The sequence below is a fragment of the Punica granatum genome, chromosome 2 (assembly GCF_007655135.1).
Source record: "Punica granatum isolate Tunisia-2019 chromosome 2, ASM765513v2, whole genome shotgun sequence".
In the NCBI taxonomy this organism is placed as follows: domain Eukaryota; kingdom Viridiplantae; phylum Streptophyta; class Magnoliopsida; order Myrtales; family Lythraceae; genus Punica; species Punica granatum.
This window is the reverse complement of record NC_045128.1, coordinates 32,440,434-32,453,567: the sequence shown is the minus strand read 5'-3', so window position 1 is coordinate 32,453,567 and position 13,134 is coordinate 32,440,434. Positions and strand designations below refer to the sequence as shown.

At 32.8% G+C, this 13,134-nt stretch overlaps 1 long non-coding RNA gene across 1 annotated transcript; it reads right to left on the bottom strand.

The window, feature by feature from the left end:
- Window positions 1-975: 975 nt before the first annotated feature.
- LOC116195519 lies at window positions 976-3,366 on the bottom strand. Its single transcript, XR_004154677.1, has 2 exons — window positions 2,943-3,366; window positions 976-1,617 (listed from the first exon to the last, which is right to left on the bottom strand). It is a non-coding gene; the product is annotated as an uncharacterized LOC116195519 (long non-coding RNA).
- Window positions 3,367-13,134: the final 9,768 nt, after the last annotated feature.

Here is a 13,134-nt window from a genome sequence, read left to right as displayed (position 1 = left end):
CGCCAAGAGTACTTGCACCAGCTTCAACAGCTTCAGCTTCTCTTTCTCATTCAAGCTCATCACAAGGATCAAACACCATTAGTCGAAGATCTTGAGGAGTTAGTAGACCTGATAGGCAGTTTGTTTAGTTGTAATTGTAGTTTCACCTAATTAGATGTCAACAAGACCTGCAATAGTTGTATGTTTGTGGTAATGTATTCTGTTGAAAAAATGGTATTATGTTATGTATTATGTGGGAGAAAGTGCATTATGTTATGTATTATGTGCAAAAAAATGCATTTTGTTTTATATTCTGTGGAAAAAATGCTTTCTGTTATGTATTCTGTGTGAAAAATGCATTATGTTGTGCATTATGTTGTGCATTATGTTGAAAAAATGCATTTTGTTTTGTATTCTGTTGAAAAAATACATTTTGTTATGTATTCTGTTGAAAAAATGCATTATGTTCCGTATTCTATTGAAAAAATGCTTTATATTATGTATTTTGTGGATAAAATGCATTATATTGTGTATTCTGTTGAAAAAATGCATTATGTTCTGTATCTGTTGAAAAAATACATTATGTTCTGTATTCTGTTAAAAAAATGCATTATGTTATGTATTTTGTTGAAAAAATGCATTATGTTCTGTATTATGTGGTAAAAATGCTTTCTGTTATGTATTATGTGGAAAAAATGCATTCCGTTGTGTATTCTGTTGAAAAAATGCATTCTGTTGTGTATTCTGTCGAACTTGCATTCTGTTGTGTATTCTGTCGAACTTGCATTCTGTTATGTATTCTGTTGAAAAAATGCATTTTGTTATGTATTCTGTTGAAAACTGCACTCAGTTATGTATTATGTCGAACAAATGCATTATGTTATTAATTTTGGTGAAAAAATGCATTTTGTTCTGTATTCTGTTGAACAAATGCATTCTGTTTTGTATTCTGTGGAAAAAAATGCATTATAGACAACAATAACAGAAGATCACGCAAAGCCAAACATTGTATTATATTAGCAATAACAGAGTCATTTCAATATAAAGTAGAAATTCACAAGTCTACAGTATCCCATTCACATGAGCTAACACGTTACCTTCTACTAAGACAAACACAAACTAAGACTAAAACAAGGATAAAAACCAATACACCACATGCAATCTTCAGCATTTTGTTTTCATATTCATACATTTGAATTTTCTTCTTCATATTCTTCATGAGCTTGTTATCTTCTCCATTTAAAACTTGTTTCTTCGGGGATGTAAAAGAAGCTTTAGTCCGGGGTCTTGTACCCTGCTGCACTTCAAGTTGCTCATCATTATCAACCCATTCAAATTATCCAGATGTAAGATCACTTCTTTTCCATAAGGGACAACCAAGGAAACGCCTACCATAGCTTTGTTTCTTTGTAGATGTTTGTAATAGGAGCTTCCTTCCACACCCACAGAGATTGACTGATTCCTCAACTGGTAAAGAAGCAGTGGACTTTTGGACATATTGGTTTGTCCCACTCCAATGGCTTCCCTCATCTCCCATATCTTTTGTGATTCCTCGGGTCGTTATCACTGCTTGCACTGTCTCTGTTCTCTCTACTTGTACTGTCTCTATTCAATGTCGATTCCAAATGGGCTAAGAATCTGAAAAGCATGACCAGGAAATTAAACATAACATAATGCATTTTTTACCAACATATCTTCAGATTACAGAACAGGTGCACCTAAACAGAGTACAAAGCAAATGCACTCAAGCAATTTTACAAACATATCTTCTCAAGCACATGTGCTGAGAATTAGAAGTACATGTGATACCAAGTTCAGCAGCAAACTTCAGAGATAAGTAAATACCAAGTTCAGCAGTAAACTTCCGAGATAAGTAAATACCAAATTATCGTTTGAAGAAAAAAAATATTATCGTTTGAAGAAAAAAGAAAAAAGAAAAAAGAAAGAAAGGAACTTCACGTTCTGAGCATTTCAGCATGACAACCTGGGAGAGGTGACTCCACAATAATGTCTTATGTGTCGGCACAAACCTTAAGTTGGTAGGTTATTGTTACGGCCAAATAAATCTGATTGCAGATCTCCCCCAAATACTAAACCCATGATTCTATCTTGTAATAAGATAAGTAAATACCAAATTCAGCAGCAAACTTCAGAGATAAAATACCAAGTTCAGCAGCAAACTTCAGAGATAAGTAAACAAAGCACAACATTTCCATTCAGGCTTACATTCATATGGAAACTCTTTAGACCAAGCTGCAACCGAGCTTCTTACAACAAATAGGAAATACGGTTCCCATGCATTGCATCATTGAAATGTATGAAAGAGCAGAGGAACTTATTTCAAAAGCAACCAGGGGAATCCAATAGAGTATATGCCATAACTGAATCAATCAGGTCTCTGAACTTACCAGATTAAAAAACTTTTCAAGATCAACGCATTCAACAAGCTACAAGCAAATCAAGCATGGAACAAGAATCAGACAAACAGGTGTTCATATGCAGAAGCAGGTGTGGTGGAGCAGAGTCTTAAGTACTTATCTATGGCTGCTGGGGCGACCAACAAACCGACTACTCACTGGAAAACAACGCAACAATTAGACTACTGCAAATTTTCGACTATAAAATAACACAACAGAATTGAGGACGGTCACGGCCAACCAATGATCAGACTACTCACCGGAAAACACTGCAACAGAACACCCTTCCAGCCATCAAACCAACAATGACGAAGAATCACGGGTGACCAACAATCATGCCATTCACCGAAAAACAACGCAACAATCACACTACTGCACATTTTCAACCAGAAAACAATGTAACAGAATTTAGGACGGTCACGGGCAACCACCAATCACACTACTCATCGGAAAACAACACAACAAAACACAGAACACCCTTCGAGCGATCAACAATCAGGCTTTCCAGAAAACAACAATCAGGATTCTCACTAGAAAGCAACTTACCAGAACTCGCGTAACGGATGACCAAGTTCCAACTCCCACAGAGGATGCTCACGGGCGACCAACAATCAGTGAGACAGCAACCACGATTTCGACTTCAGATCGCGGGCGAGACACTGAATTGCATAAATCTACTGCCGTATGGGCCAATTTGATGACTAATCGGAAGAAGGCACCTCAATTAGGGTTTGCTCCTCACTTAGGGTTTGCTCGATTTAGGGGAATTTCGAGCGGGAAACCGTGAAGAAGAGGAGCAGGGGCAACCAACATTGACCCTCACGGCGTCTAGTTGGATTTCCGTCAGGGACCTGGCAATGTTTCGAACGGAAGGACCAATTGGTTCAAAGGTTTCAAACAGTCGGACCAATTAGTACACAGAAAATCTTTCAAGGACGAACTTGCCGTGAAGTGTATCTTTCAGGGACAAATTGTCAATTTTGTCCTTTTCTTTCTCTTTTTAGCTTTTTGGAATATATGGGAAAAGAGGGGAAAAAATGTATAATTTTTTGGCCACAAATAAATAAAATATTTAATGGCACAAAAAAAGGGATTTGTTTACGAGGAGGGGAAAACGTGAGGACAGCCATGTTTCTTCACGTGTTAAGCCCTGCACAGAATTTTCATTATTTTTTCTAGTCAAAAAGGAAAATAAAAATAATCATTGGATTAATCTTCCATACAGACACTTAAAAGGAGGAATTTGTAGAGATCAATTAGAAAGCGGTGCATCATAGCACGTCAAATAATTGTCAGTGAATTGCTTATTAAATAATAAAATTCTTATGTACCCAAAAAAATAAAATTCTTAATGAAATAAAAAACATGTTCTTTGCTTTAATTTTTAATTTTAGCACGACCTTTTGAAAAATATACAAAAAGACACAATTTATCGTTTTAATTGTGCATTAGCACAACGTCAATTCTCCTATCTATTTTAACGGGAATTGTTGACGTGGACTTAATGATGTCACGTGGCACGATCTGATTGGACCCCACGATATTTTATTTAAGAAAAAATAATTCAAAAGTTTTTGAAAATAAGAAAAAAAGTTTCAACTAAATAGGGGGAAGGGGGAGGGGCCCGGCGGTGGAGGCCATCGAGGTCGCCGACCATCTTTGTTGTGGTTGGCAACCCCAATTGAGGGGAGGGGGCACAATCGAGGACCCCATCGTCAGAACCGAAGAAGCCCTAATACCACCGCCAGCCCCTCCCTTTTTTCTCCTATTGAATCTTTGCGTTCTTCTTTTTTTAAAAAAAAAAATTAAGAACAATTTTTTATCAAATAAAATTCTGTGGGGTCCACTCATCCAATCGGGCTGTGGCGCATGTCATCGTTAAGTTCATGTCAGTCATTACCATTAAAATAGACGAGAAAATTGACGTCGTGCTAGACGCGCATCAATAGTTCGGCCTTTCTATGCAATTTCCAAAAAGTTAGGCTAGAATTATGAATTCGAGTAAACATCGTGTTTTTTTATTTGATTAATCCATTACTATTTTGTAACCAAAAAATATTCTTATTATTTAATATAAGAAAATTGTTATTTTTTAACAAAATAAGACAGCTATCAAATAATAACAAACTTATCTTTTAGTAAAATAACATTCTTTTGTAAAAATTCTTGATTTGAATGGACTTTTACTAAGTAGCAATCTTGTAGAATAGCCAGAGTTTTTTTTTTGAGAGCAACTCTAAAATTACACTTAGCAGCACTCAAGATCATTATGTCTCGCTTTAAAAATAAACCATTAATGTGGATTGTTTATCTCTTACTGGACCGATTCGATTAGGACTAAATTAGTCCGATCTTATTGAATTTTAAGATATCAAGTTAAATACGTATAAAAAACTGGAAACTTGTTTTTTTTTCTAAGTGGCTGAGAAATTAATAATACACCTATCAATTTGATAGGTTGAGAGGAAAATTTTAGGTAAATCTTACTTACCATCTACCTAAAAATTCTCCTAATCACTCATAATCTACACTACATATAAAAGTATGACAATGTTCTCCAATTTTCAATATTCAAAAAATGCCCTTATACTCTCGTGACTTTTCCTCGCACATTTTTGACTCGTGACTTTTGGTCGCACATTTTCACTATAAATATAAACCGACTCTTCTATTCATTGCTCATTTTTTATGCTTTATTACCTCGCATCTCTCTCAACCGAGTTAGGTCTTCATCGCATGTATGTTTGTTTTATTATTATTTCATAATGATTTATAGTTTCAAAATTTCGTTGCGCCATATATTCGTTTTCAACATCCGTTGTCCTAACATGTTCACATATTTTTTGTCTCATTACTATGAATCACGTGATTATTTTCAAAATTTCATGTTTTCCCAATTTTTGTTCCAAAAAAATACTCGTATCATTCATAAATTTTTTCCGTTCTTTTCATACATTTTACTCCCACACTTTTGATGAGCTTTGTTAATATGACTTTTTCTTGCACACTTTCAACTCTCTATTCATCGTTCATTCTCAACATTTGTTGTCTCGCATATTCTATAATGTATTGCCTTAGCCGAGTTAAATTTTGTACATCTCTTCTAAAGTACGACCATTCTTAAAGTATTTCTCCAACTTCTTTTTTTCCTTTCTAGACTTGGTAAATTAAAAATATTACTATTTAACTTTTTGCTCAAATAATACGAATGGACTAAATATAATATCTTTTCAATAGCATCAAATCCTTTCATTCGTTTAATAGAAAACTATATAGCATGTTCTTTCTCATATTTATTCACTCTGACAAATACATCAAACATAAAATAACTTCTCTATTCAACGCTCACAATTACTCTTTCTCATTTCCTATTTACATTCGTATCTTTTTCTATTTTCTCTTTTGGTTTTCAATTACTTCTTTTTTAATTATTCTTATTATCTAACTTTACTAGTCGTTGGAAAAGAATTTCCCGTATTCTCTTTATTTAACCATAATTCTTTTTTTTTCAAGTTTCAAAAACCAACTTATACCAATTACCTCTCATGACCTTTCGATTTCAAGGCGCCCTTTCATCCTTTTTCACTATAAAAACTACCTAGTGTGTTCTTTTCCATAATTATTCACTATGACGAACGTATCAAATATGAAATAACTTCTCCATTCAACACTCACGGTTCCTCTCTCTTGTTTCCTATTTACATTTGTATTGTATTGATGGATTTTCAAAATTTATATTAAGAAATTTCTAAAATTATTTTATAGATGGGTATTTTCTGATGAGTTACTAACATATATCCTGTGATTAAAAAAATTATACTTTTTGACAAATTTTTGAAAATTTATATTAATTATTTAAGATATTATGCCATTGGTAATTTATTTTCAATGTCCCACTCAAATTTTTTATGGGATTCTATGGATAAAAAAGTACGTGTTTGGGAGGAAAAAAAGAAAGAAAGAGAAGAAGAGTCTTAAAGAAAAGAGATACCATATCATTAATTTCTTTTTTATTTAATTTTATTTTCTTTTATCTCAGGTTTCTTCTTCTTTCCCTATTATTATTATTATCTTCTTCTTCTTTTTTCTGTCCGCAGACACCAGCTATCGTTTTATCTATTGCCACCGTAGTACCTGTCACCACCACCTACTAACAATGTTGTACAAGTTTAAAGTTCTCATGCTGTCAATGTCCTCCATCACGAGCTCTAGGTACATTTTCGTTCTTGCTCCTTAAGGGTACGTGTGTAAAAAGGGAGAGATAAGTTGCTTCCAACACAAATATAATATCGATTATCAATACAACTTATCAATTTGTAACTGAAGTTAAATTTACTCTTGTGCCTTAGGTGGGTTATAAAGCGTATTATTTTTATTTTTATTTTATTTGTTAAGTATAAATTATAGGGCAAATTACAAAAAAAAACTCAAATTTTGTAAAAAGTCTCAGTTTTATCCTAAATTTTGTTTTGTAACAAAAAAAACCATAAGTTTTCTAAAATGTTTCAAAAATGACATCCGTTATAACTTCCGTCAATTTTTGTTGCTGATGGTGGGTCCCTTTAACAGTCCACGTAGGTTACACGTAGGCAAAAATTGACGGATGTTATAACGGAGGTCATTTTTGAGACAGTTTAGAAAACTTATGGTTTTTTTTGTTACAAAACAAAATTTAGGACAAAATTGAGATATTTTACAAAATTTGAGTTTTTTTTTTGTAATTTACCCTAAATTATAATATATAATTTAAATTACTAAAATATATTTATATATACATAAAATCGGGTCCGATCAACTTCATTCCGATTTTCTTTCTTTAAAACTTAAACTTGACCTTTAAGGTCTTCAATTTTCGAAATTTTTGGATTGAATTGGGTCGGATTTTTCTGAATTTTTGAGTTATGAGAGTCATTGCAAGACTATTCGTGAAAATAAAATTTCTATTAATTATTTTATGAACTTATATTAAAATTTTAAACTCATTTCTCTATTTTTTCTCTAGGATATTCTGTTGAAATGAAAGATCAAGTCAAAAAAATATATCAACTAGAAAAATTTTCTTGAAATAAATGATTTTTAAATTGCATTAATTTCATTTTCTTAAATTCATTTCCAATATTTTAATCGCACTTATCAAATTTTTATTATTCATATACTAGATTCTGCACCAGCGTTACGCGCAGTGTGAAAAAACATAGTTTAAAACATTGTCTATGTATTTTCATCATTATATACCATTTGTAATACTACATAGTTGTGCTATTATTAAAAAAATAAAAAAAAATTGTGATGAAAATTGAAAAAAAAGTTTTTTAGTGAAAGAAAAGAAAAATAACTTAGGTTGAGATAGAGACGGAGTGCGGGTTGAAGAGAAATAAGTAAAAAAGTAGAGTAGAAGATAACCACGTGTAAATTGATGTAGGAGTATATGGGTTTAAAATTGGAGCAGTTTTATAGTTTTATTCTTGCCTTCAATTTTACTTTTCTTCAATAGAGTAAAAAATAATGGGGAAAGTTTCGTAAAATAGTACAAAAACTGATACATATATTTAGATATAATGATTTGTCATTAGTATGTTAATTTTGTATACTTTTTTAAGTTACACATATGTGAATACTATTATTAACAATATATACACATATATACATCTAGTTTCCTTTTAATAATTTTTATTTTTAATTTAATATTAATACCCATGGTCTCCACTTGGTAGATTTCCATGTGCCATGTCTACAATGTTAATGCAATGTTAGAAAAATCAGTCAAAATTGACAGGAAAGTGACGGCACGCTAGACATTATAAGAAACTCATAATTTGTAATATTTTCAATTAAAAAAGTTCGTACTAGAAATAATAAAAAGGCCAAATTTTTGCTTGTTTTGATCATCAACCCTCATAGATATTATTAACTATTTTTTATTTTATTTATTTATAAATTAAAGTAAGAATATATTTCTGACTAGAAATGGTCACAAATCCATTCAAAATGAGATACTATTAATTTACTTATAATTTAAATATTTTTTTTAAAGAGTTTATTTAGATATTCTGTCATTCGAGTATTATATATTTTAACCTTATCAAAGAACGTTTCATGTGCAACGCACTTGTAAATTCACTAATACGTATAAAACTTTTCATTAATATTCAAGGACTATGAGAATTTTTAGATAGACAAATCAAGAAATTTTTTTATTTTTCTGTATGTATTATATATAGCACTCTCCTCTCAAGGTTTGGTGTTCCAAATAAATCGTGAAGATATGGTCCCTAATCAAATTAAATCCAGGGTATCATCAAGTCGGTCAGAATTCGATTTGGACACGAGAGAGACGCGTGTGTACACGTGAAAGAATTTTGTAAAGTTTAGATCATAATGATTCACGTTTGTCTAATAATGTAATAAAAGTCAAACCATGTTTTTGGGAGTAATCTTCTGAATTCCTCACTTACCTGTCAACCAACCTTGAAGAATCAGTTGTGCCAGAGGAAAGCGTGTTTCATAAATTCCTAATTCTCTAGTGATAACTTATTATATCTCGACTCTCCTTTCCACGAAAATAAGCATTAACAGAGTTCGAATATCGTTTCTCCGCAACTCATTAAATCATTTTGATCATATAATTTCTTATTTTAGTATGAATTCACATCAAACAGATTTATTTCAGATTGATCTAAGCAAATGATCAGCATCTGATGTCGCGTATATCTACAAAGAGTTACTTTATGTCGTATAACCAGAACTCTAACTTACGATATCGTACAAAAATGATCAATTTAAGTCTCTCCCCGATTTGTCGTAGTAGGTGATTTTATTAGAGAGACCCACCAAGTCCCTAAAATGGTATAAGATATTGTAGCTACACTTATTCACAACTTATGAAATTTGAATACCAATACTACCATCAGATGAGTATCAATGGATTCATAAATTATTTCCCACAACTTGCCAATTAAATCCCCAAAAAACATATGACCATGCCGGGAGGCATGAATGGAAATGAATATGATGAAATCAATCATAGAAAGTGTAATTATAATCTCATATAGTTGATTGCAATAATCGTTCATGTCTACCAAAAACGTACCAGTTTCTTTTTGGAATAAGCGATCTAGGTGGCATGAATGGAAGTGAACGTGATGAAATCAACTATAGGAAGTGTAATTATTATCTCATATAGTTGATTGCAATATCGTTCATGTCTACCAAAAATGTACCAATTTCTTTTCGGAATAAGCAATCTAGGTGGCATGAATGGAAATGAACGTGATGAAATCAATCATAGGAAGTGTGATTATTATCTCATATAGTTGATTGCAATATCAGACATGTACCGGTTTCTTTTCGGAATAGGCAATCTAAGTGGCATGAATGGAAATGAACGTGATGAAATCAATCACAGGAAGTGTAATTATTATCTCATATAGTTGATTGCAAATCATTCATTCATGTCCACCAAAAATGTACCAGTTTCTTTTCGGAATAATCGATCTAGGTTGTCTCAGGTCAAATATGTGAACTCATAAGCCGAATTATATAAGGACAGACACTATTCGGAATAAATTTTTAATGTATTTAAAGTTTGAGGTTAAGTTTTTGGGGTCTGAAAGCTGAAAAAGGAAGGCATGTTGAGTGGCCCAACTTTCCAGTAGGAAATAAATGTTTTTTGATAGATCCCCAGTAGGAAATAAATGAATGAAGGTCATTAGTAATATTTAATAATTAATAATAGTAATTTAAAAATAATTTTTGCATAAAAAGAAATATTCAGATCATCTCATGCCAATTGCTTGAAGTCGAGTATAATTATGTGCCTTCTGCTGCTCAATTTGCTACTAAAAAAATGTCTGAAAATATTCTTATTTAATTGTGGAGATCTCAATAACACTTCCAAATGATTTTTCTTACCAGAAAATTATAAAATATATGCTTGCCATGTATGTTCTCCTATTGGTTTGGCGCTGGCGATTTATTAGCTGTCTTAGCCTCAACCTAAAGTGAGAATTTCATTTTTTTTTTATAAGGAAGATCACGGGGTATCTCAGCTGGTTCGTTGAGACTAATTATTCTCATTTCGATGTCCATTTTGGCCTTGGTTAATTCTGGATGTATGTTCCAAAAAAAAAAAGAGAAGGTTTTTATGATATATCAGATAATGGAAACTATAAAAGATTTTTGTTGATCTCCATTTTACTTGTGAAATAGAATAAAGTAACAAATTAACTATGTTTTACAAAGTCAGATTGTTTGTCATGGTAACACTTAGAACATGAAAAACGTTCAAATAAATAAATGAAAACGTGGAAAGCCTAACTTTTTTTAAAAAAATATATATACAATAAAGCAATTGAAAGATGCTTTTGCTTTTCACGTGAAAACAGAAAAAAGTTTCATAATTAATAAATGCACTCGATTGCTCAAAACAAATTTTCATCCCTTTTTTTTATAGTTTTATCTTTTAGACTGTCATAAATTTAGTTTACACATATTTTCTGCAATTCGCGGAGTTTCGGTGACGAATACAAAGTACTTGGTCTAGTGAAGATGGAACATTTGGGGATTTTATTTAAGGTCCAGCACTCGAAGGTGGCCAGGTTCAGTATTCCAGGCCTAGACATTTTCATGGTAGCAACCATTTTCTTTTTTTGGAATTCTTGATAATTATAATAAAATTAGTAAATTAGCGTACGCACGTTGATCCGATCTAATCAAATTGCAATATATTAATTTCCTCTAAAAAAACTATAATATTTTGTTAGTTGCCAAATTCTTTGCGATGTTAGTTGAAATTAGAGATGGGCAGTGCATAACTCTGCAGGTTGGTGATAAACTGCAATACAACCAGTCCTCAAGAGGAAGACCAAAGAAAGAAGACAACGAACGCAGTATGATCTTCCTCCGAACATAAATGCAATCGCGTAAAACGTGAATGATCGTTGCAGATGCTTGCAGCTGACAGCGAGAACATAAATCCGAAGCTGAGAGAGGTTATACGAAAGCGATAGGCATTTGTGTACAACTGGTCATGTGAAACGACTACGAGCCATAAAAATTGACGAATCCATTGAGGCCCCGCCACTTCTGAGTTGAGACTGGCAGCTGGTTGTGGTATATCTATATTTATATTATCGCAACGACAAAAACTCCTGGTGAAAATATCTGAGGAAATCAAGAAAATGACGTGTGGTGCAAAATAAATAATAAAATTAATTCATTATACACGACCTATCATTAGTGGGTCAATAAAATTATTTTATCTATCTAGAGAAGGCAGCATACACTCTCATCGGATAACTATGGTCAATATTTGTGGCGAGACTATTCGTAGCTCCCTATGTTTAACGGAGCAAATCACATGGGGCTAATTATCCAAAATAAAAGAATATTGTGCGATTTGTCCCGAGCTCAAATTATAAATGTGGTTTTTATCTTTTTCCTTGGTAAAATATCTGCAGCGCAATTGGATAATCGCATGGGGCCGCTGCATTCCTTTGATGTGCGTGAGCGGCGATGGTGATCATTGGATGATAAAAGAAGGGAAATTCTCCCGTGTTACAGAAATGCATTTCGTATTTCAATTTAAAAGCTCAGAGTTACAGTTTAAATATTTTTACTTTTATTATTTGAATTGAAATCGTACAAAATACTAAATACTAAAGCTGAAAGTAAAAATAATAAATATTTGTAGTTGTCATGAGTACCTAATATATTAAACATTTGAATTGGAGTACTAAATGTTTAAACTGAAAGTATGAAACGTGTTATCTTAGCATCTTATCATATTAGACGGTCTGTCAAAAGAAAGGGGCAGACAGTAGGGGAAGTAAACGGTGAGGTCCGGCTGAGTTTTTACAAAGGAAGTCCGATCTCGAATCTTTTTCGGATCGGCTTTTCTTAGTGAGAAATTGGCCCCAGAACCAAATAGAATCTATAAAAACCACCCATTTTAGGATCGAATTCTAGGGTTAACCCAACTTTCCGAAAAATGGAAAACAAAAACCTTCTCTAATATGTAATGTCAACCATTGAAGCACACACCAATACCCATTCCGACTCCCAAGTTCTACAATATTAAATAATACAACAAAGGTACTCAGAGTGGAGAGAATGAAAGAAATGAGGGCAAGAGATAGGATAGAGGAGTCGAAGTAGTGTTGTTATATTTGTTTTTATTTTATATAAATTATAAATATGTACATATACTCGGGCCAGGTCGGTCCCCTTCGAATTTCTTTTTTGAAACCGAAACCCAAACCGAGAACCAAATATGAAAAGAAAAACATCCCAAATTTATAAACAGTTTTTTCGGTTTGGGCCGGGCCGAAGTTCTTTCGGGTCTTGGATTTTTCGATTTTTGCTCGCCCCCTGACAGACAGCGACAGCTCCCTACCGTCCGAACAGCAAACCTAGACACAGATTGTTTGCTTCAGCCCTTTCTATCTCGCCTGGGCCACAATGCTGCAGGGCGGCGGAGTGCGCGGCCGAGTTTTTTCATAATAAAAGACAATGATATTTTAACACAAAATATAGGAGAATTTCAATAAATATTAGGATTGATTAGAATTGAAAATATCATTTACAAATTTTTATAAAATACGAAAATTTAAGCAAAAGTCGGTACATACATGTTATGATCAGAAAATCGGCCCGATCCGTTCGGTTCAGCTTACCATCTTGGGTCTGCCTTGATACATTAAATCGGTAACGATATCTTGTTGATATATCTCTTTCACAA